The following is a 6174-nucleotide window of genomic DNA, read 5'->3' on the forward strand; positions in this document are numbered from 1 at the left end:
CAAAATTTGATACTCCTGCACCATTAAGATGAAGTTTCTTTTTGGCTAACATATTTCGATTTATGTTTTCGTGTGTTGCAAAATGGAGGTTATATTGTTCACAGAATGTCTCAATTTTTTTGTTTACTCCATTGACTAGATTTCGAGAGTTGGGTTTGTCATCTCTAATCAATACTTGTGAAAAAATCAATTCCGTTGAAGGGCTGATTTCAGACACGATACTTCGGATGGATTCCAAGTTTTCTACGGTGTTGCAACTAGACGTGATGTCATTTGTCCCTACATGAACGATGAGATATTTTGGTGATTTTTTAAGCAGAGGTTTAATGAAATCAGTCATATCCTGCGTGTCTGCTCCAGGAAAACTTTTAACAGTAACTCTGACAGATTTCGACGACAGCCCATTGCCTTCAATGTTGTTAAGCATGCTATCACCACACACTATAACATTTTCAGGCTTCTTTCCGACTATATTTTTGTTCACAACAGAATTTGAATCTTTGAATCCTTTGTTCTTGACATTCTTCTCAACTCTAACAACTGATGCACTTTTGCGAAGATTAGATTTAGTTTCAAAGTTTTTATGCATTTTTTGTCGAAATCTTGATAATTGATTGTCAAGCGTGTAATAATCATTTGGTTTGTTATCAATAAGACTTTTGTCAAGAGGAATGTCTTTGATGATTTCCTTCAAATTTTCAGCTTTTGTACTTTTAACAGCTGTAGTGTAATTAACTTTATGATTTACAGCCTTTGTAAGATCAACTTTTTCAACGACTTTTGCAGAAACTTCGTCAACGATATTTGTAGAAAAAGAGTGAGTCTTAATAAGTTCAGTGTTTTGTTCAAGAGCAATTTTAAGGTTTTCTTTTGCGTTTTTGAGCTCTTGTCGTAACAGAGTTATGATGACATCTTTCATTTCAAGACTTGAATCCAGTTTTTCGATTTTTTCATTTAAAGAACAAAGTGTTTCAGTGACATAGATTTTGAAATCAACAAAATCTGAAAACATATCCTCATTATTTGTATGAAATGTAGCTGTAGGTGTCTCTGATTGCTGTAGCGAATAAGTTACCTTCCCTTCTCTTGTGAGTTCCTTTATGCAACCAATGTTTTTCAATTTGTTTATGGCGGTCTTGAAATCATTCTCATCCATGTTGAAACGTACCCAGCACTCTTTGAGCAAGGTTTCATGGTCACATCCTTTCCTCTTGTTTTTCCTCTCTTTAATTAACAGCAGCAAATTGTCTCTGTTATCATTGACTTTATCAATAAGATCCCCAATAGTAACATTGTCAAAGTTATCTGTAACTTTATCTAGGTCGGTTTCAAAAGAAGCCATATTGAAAATAGCCACTCCTTCACCCTTTCGTGTCCAAAATGGAATGAAAAGATTCAATCACTCACACAGAACCAGAAAGACGTTTTATTTAACGTTTTTTCGAAAATATAAGTTTGGGCGAGAATATCGATTTTGAGCTTTCCTTTCAGCCTGATCGGATATTTCAATTTGGGAGGGGTTTATTGGCTACCAGGCTATATTCTCTATAACCTGATAACAGCAGTTCATAATTTTCTTACGTGCACGGTAAACCTCTGAAGACACTTGAAAATTATACATCTGAGGAAAGTAGTCCTCCCACGGAAAATTTTACAACAATAATCTTGTTGTGCGCCAGAAAGTCAAAAACTGATACAGCGCCCTATTCATAAACAAATCACGCTACTCTGTTGTCATTCCCAGTCCTTTTAGACGAATGCGGACCTTACGCTTTCGAGATTGAATATTCGTCAGATTGTTATGTTTTCATCCATCCCTTTAGAGCTTCAGCGTGGTGGGCAGAAAACAACCACAAACTGATCAAGTTAATATTCTCAGGCTTTTAGGACCATTTTGGAGCTTTTGCACCCTCAGAAGTCTTAAGTTAAAACTCTACCTTCTGACCCTAAGTTAACAAACTTTCAAGCTACTTTTTGCTGGGAATTCGCCTTTTGTGCCAAATGTTATCGTAGTTATTGTAGAACAAGATTGACATTTTTTGTTCGATCAATAGATATTCAATTCCAAAGGTGATTTAATAAATTTTTGAAATTAGCATAAATTATGAGGGTTATTCTTTACACAAATTCTGTTCTGCTTTATTCCGAACACACTGTAATAGTTTTTAAGGACTGTGTACAAAAAGAAAAATTCATTGGCACTCGTTTTTATTCCAATTTCGATTGGTATCAGTATACCCCGTCATTCCTGGGGGCAGATCAGAGGACTTCCCTTTAATTTTAAATTGGTGGCTGTTAGGGCAGAGACGGGAGTTGTTGCTCTTTGCCTCCTCTTGACATGTGGTACATTTCTAAAAAACATACAAACCTAAGATATACATACACCAATAAACACGCTTGAGGTTATTTTGATTGAAGAGATAAAATTTGGTACGTATTCCTTATTACGTCACTCTTACAGTATTTTTAAACAGTATTATAATACAAGTGCTCTCGAGAGACTAAATCTTGACTCTATGCTCGACGATTATATTTCACTTAAATCTGAGTCAATTGTCAAGAAAACAGATTTTTGCGACCAGAACTTCCTATTATTTTATTCCCTACAACCCTTCCTTCTCCCCCCCCCCCATCAACAATCAATGATGAATTTATTGTGTTATGCATTTTCGCTAAACGCTATATTTTCATTTTTCTTCTTTCTTTTGATATCTAACTTTCATCATCAGGTAGGTCCATTCAGCATGTTGCTTGTTCAGAAGAATTTTCCCGCCTTAACGTTTATTCCCTCCTGTACGTTTATTTATTTTGACCCAATATCGCCCGATTCATACTGAAAACAATTTTTCTAAAAAGGTTTTCTAAAAACTTATAAAAAATATTATAGCCCTGCAATACAGCGGCTTCTTTTTTAAGAAAGCCGATTGGTCAATTGGCGTTCGAATGTGTCACGTGACCGGTCTCTATTTTCACGCAGTGACCGGTTTTCAAAAAAATGAAAACAAAAAATAATTTCGAACAAAAATAGACGAGAAAGCGCGAAAGGACAAAATGTCGATTGAAAACCCTTCTTTCGAGCTGATTGACTACTCTCTTTTTGGTAATGAAATAAAAGATGAAAGTGGTGATTTTCAAAAATTCATCAGTGATCAACAGGCGAAGAATACAAAATATAACACGAACTTTGCAATGAACAGGTTCAACAAATTTTGCTCAGAAATCAAAGAGACAAGAAGAATTGAGGAGTTATTGCTCTGCAAAGCTGATTTGAATACAATCCTTTCTAAATTTTACATGACAGCTTTGAAGCGAGACGGAGATGAGTATGAGCCTGATAGTTTAACAACTCTTCAAAGAGGAATCCAAAGATATTTAGACGACAATAATTTGTTGGTGAACATTATAGAGGACAAAGAATTCGAACAGTCGAGAAAGGTTTTGTCAGCCAAATGAAAATTACTTACCAAACAAGGTAAGGGAGGAAAACCCAATGCTACAAGAGAAGTCGAACAGTTTGAAATTGATAAACTTTATGACGAAGGATTTTTTGGAAGAGGTTACCCTTTGTCACTGCAAAGAACAATGTGGTGGAACCTCTCACTTCATTTTGGTTTTCGTGCAAGAGACGAATCAAGAAAATTACGTTGGGGTGATGTTGTTGTGGAAAAAGATCCCGTGAAAGGAGAATGTCTTGTTTTAATTAAAGAGAGAGGTTCAAAGACAAGACAAGGAAAGGAAAATGAAGAGAAGAGATTTTACAACCCTTGTGTTTATGCAATCGAAGGAGATCGTTGCCCTGTTGATTTGTACAAAGAATTCAAAGAAAGAAGACCCTCTGAGGCGTTGAAAGATGAAGCACCCTTTTATTTATCGTTAAGACGAAAAGTTGTTTTCCAAAAAGAAAAGATATGGTTTATGTCCTCACCTTTGGGAAAGAACAAAATCGGCGAGTTTATGAGAGAACATGGATTGGGTGGAGTGAAAAAAGTCGCAAACCATTCGGTAAGAAAGACTGGGATTGGAAAACTTTTAGATGCTGAAGTGCCTGAAGTATTTGTTGCCCAACACAGTGGTCATAAAAACATTGATTCTTTACGAAGCTATAAGTCAGCCAGCAAAAACCAACGACACAAAATGTCAAATATTTTGAGTAACACTGAAAACCATAATACTAGCACAACTTCTACAATAACTACAGAATCGAGGATTAATTCAATATTTTCTGGGGGAACATTCAATGGTTGTAATTTTAATTTTGCAACCGAATCACCAACAAAGAAACTCAAAATATAAGGAATTTTTTTGTAATACAAAATGTTTGTGTTTTTGATTTTGTTTTGTTTTTGTCGAGACGTGAAATCGAACGTTGTCTTTTGAAAATAGTTTTAGTGAATCGATTTCTCTTTCATTTTGTCTTCTATTGTTTTGTTGTTGAAAATAACAATAGATCTATTCAATTTTCATAAAAGATTTTATGGTTGAGTTCTCAATGACAATAAAAAGTTCCTGAAATAATTTTATCAGAAATGTTTTGTGTTTTTTATAACGTATTGATTGTGTTTTTTATAATTTTAGCAAACTTTATATAATGTTTTTATACTACTTGAATTTTCATAAAAATACTACAAATGCACTGAATTCAAATTTTCTGCCTCGCTTTTGCAGGGCTATAAATGGATTATTAACCTCAGAAGCCAAGAATCCATAATTAATCTATTCATTTGTTACTTACATTAATAAAATATTATTTGAGTACTTGTCATTCATCCATAAGAGAATTTCAGCGTATATTAGCGAGTCTGGAAAATCTAGATTTTCTTTGGATTTATTTTAGCGAATCACGGTTTCAAAAATTTGCATGGATAAATTTTAGCGAATACTTGCATTACATCATTGACTGAATTCGTTTGTAATTGATTTTGACTTGGAACGTAAGTAAAAATTTATTACTGTAAACTATTTAGGTATTTTATTTCTCTAGAGTTCAATTATTCTAGTTATCTCTTTCAGCACCCAAATCTAACACGGAAACGACCTGACAGTAGGGGATCTGCTGCCTTATCCACTAAATCTAAAGATATTTCATATTTCATATAAACAACAAGAGAGTTCGAGTTTGTTTCAAATAGAATTAAAATATTAATTACCCACGAGATCATCAAACGAACACTTAAAGTGTAGAAATTTCTGCGACCTTTGCCAATATTCGCGAAAATTAATTGATTTCATTCAAATTTTCGTTTGTCAGAGATAGAAAGTGCTAACAATGATGTAAAGGTCAATCGTTGAGTATACATTTTGTAGTCAAAGTGTTTCCTTCTTTTTTATTGCAAAGCGCATACTTTAGGCGTACAAACTTCCGCGAGCAGAAACTTTCGCAAGGACGAAAAATTGCGAAATTCATGACATTTACTTTCGCGAATTTGAGACATTTGACCTTTGACTTATTAGTCTTTTAGCAGGCTAAAAAGTGTCATAAAAGTTACATTTTATTCAAATTTTGAAGTTTTACAGATTTTCTATTTTGTCAAGAAATTTTCGCGAGCATAAACTTTCGCGAATGGCCCTTCCTAGAATTTTTAAAGACATTTACTTTTGCGAAAAGGGTCAAAATTCGCTAAAATCGTAATAGTTTCTGCTCGCGAAAGTTTGTACTGTACGCCTTAAGTATTTGAAATGGTTGATTTTTATTTAATTGCGGAAATCTCTTCCACGAAAGTCGCAATTTTGGAGATTTTAATTTGCGAAAATTTCTTGTTCGTAGTAATTTCTTCCCTTAAGGTTATCTTTTTTGTGGGTTGCTACTTGGAAATTATGGACATAAAATTTATTTCAAACTTTCTAATTAGATACAAAGGAGGCGTCTTCTTGCGGGCTCAAAATTGGAAGATGCATCGGTGAGTCGTAATTTTCCCCCCTGATTTTTCGTTTTTATTGCACTGAAAAAAATTACATTTTCAAAATCATTTCTACCTTAAGGGAACTTACATTGGCGGGAACTAATTTTGGCGGGATGCAAAAATCCTAAAAAAAATTAATTATTTAATTATTTTGCTTTATTTTGATCAACTTTGATGAATTTCAGGGTACATTTAGCGGCAGGTACAAAATGCATAAAACATAATAGTATTGTATAATTTACAGAACGATTTTATATTTTCTAAAAGTCTCCTT

The 6174-nt window shown here is 33.9% G+C and overlaps 1 pseudogene; it reads left to right on the top strand.

Annotated features, from left to right (window-relative positions):
- The first annotated feature begins 2887 nt into the window (after nt 1-2887).
- Nucleotides 2888-4293, top strand: LOC136804852 (zinc finger MYM-type protein 3-like; annotated as a pseudogene).
- Nucleotides 4294-6174: the final 1881 nt, after the last annotated feature.

Source organism: Clytia hemisphaerica, unplaced genomic scaffold (assembly GCF_902728285.1).
Source record: "Clytia hemisphaerica strain Z4C2 unplaced genomic scaffold, Clytia hemisphaerica genome assembly, whole genome shotgun sequence".
NCBI lineage: Eukaryota > Metazoa > Cnidaria > Hydrozoa > Leptothecata > Clytiidae > Clytia > Clytia hemisphaerica.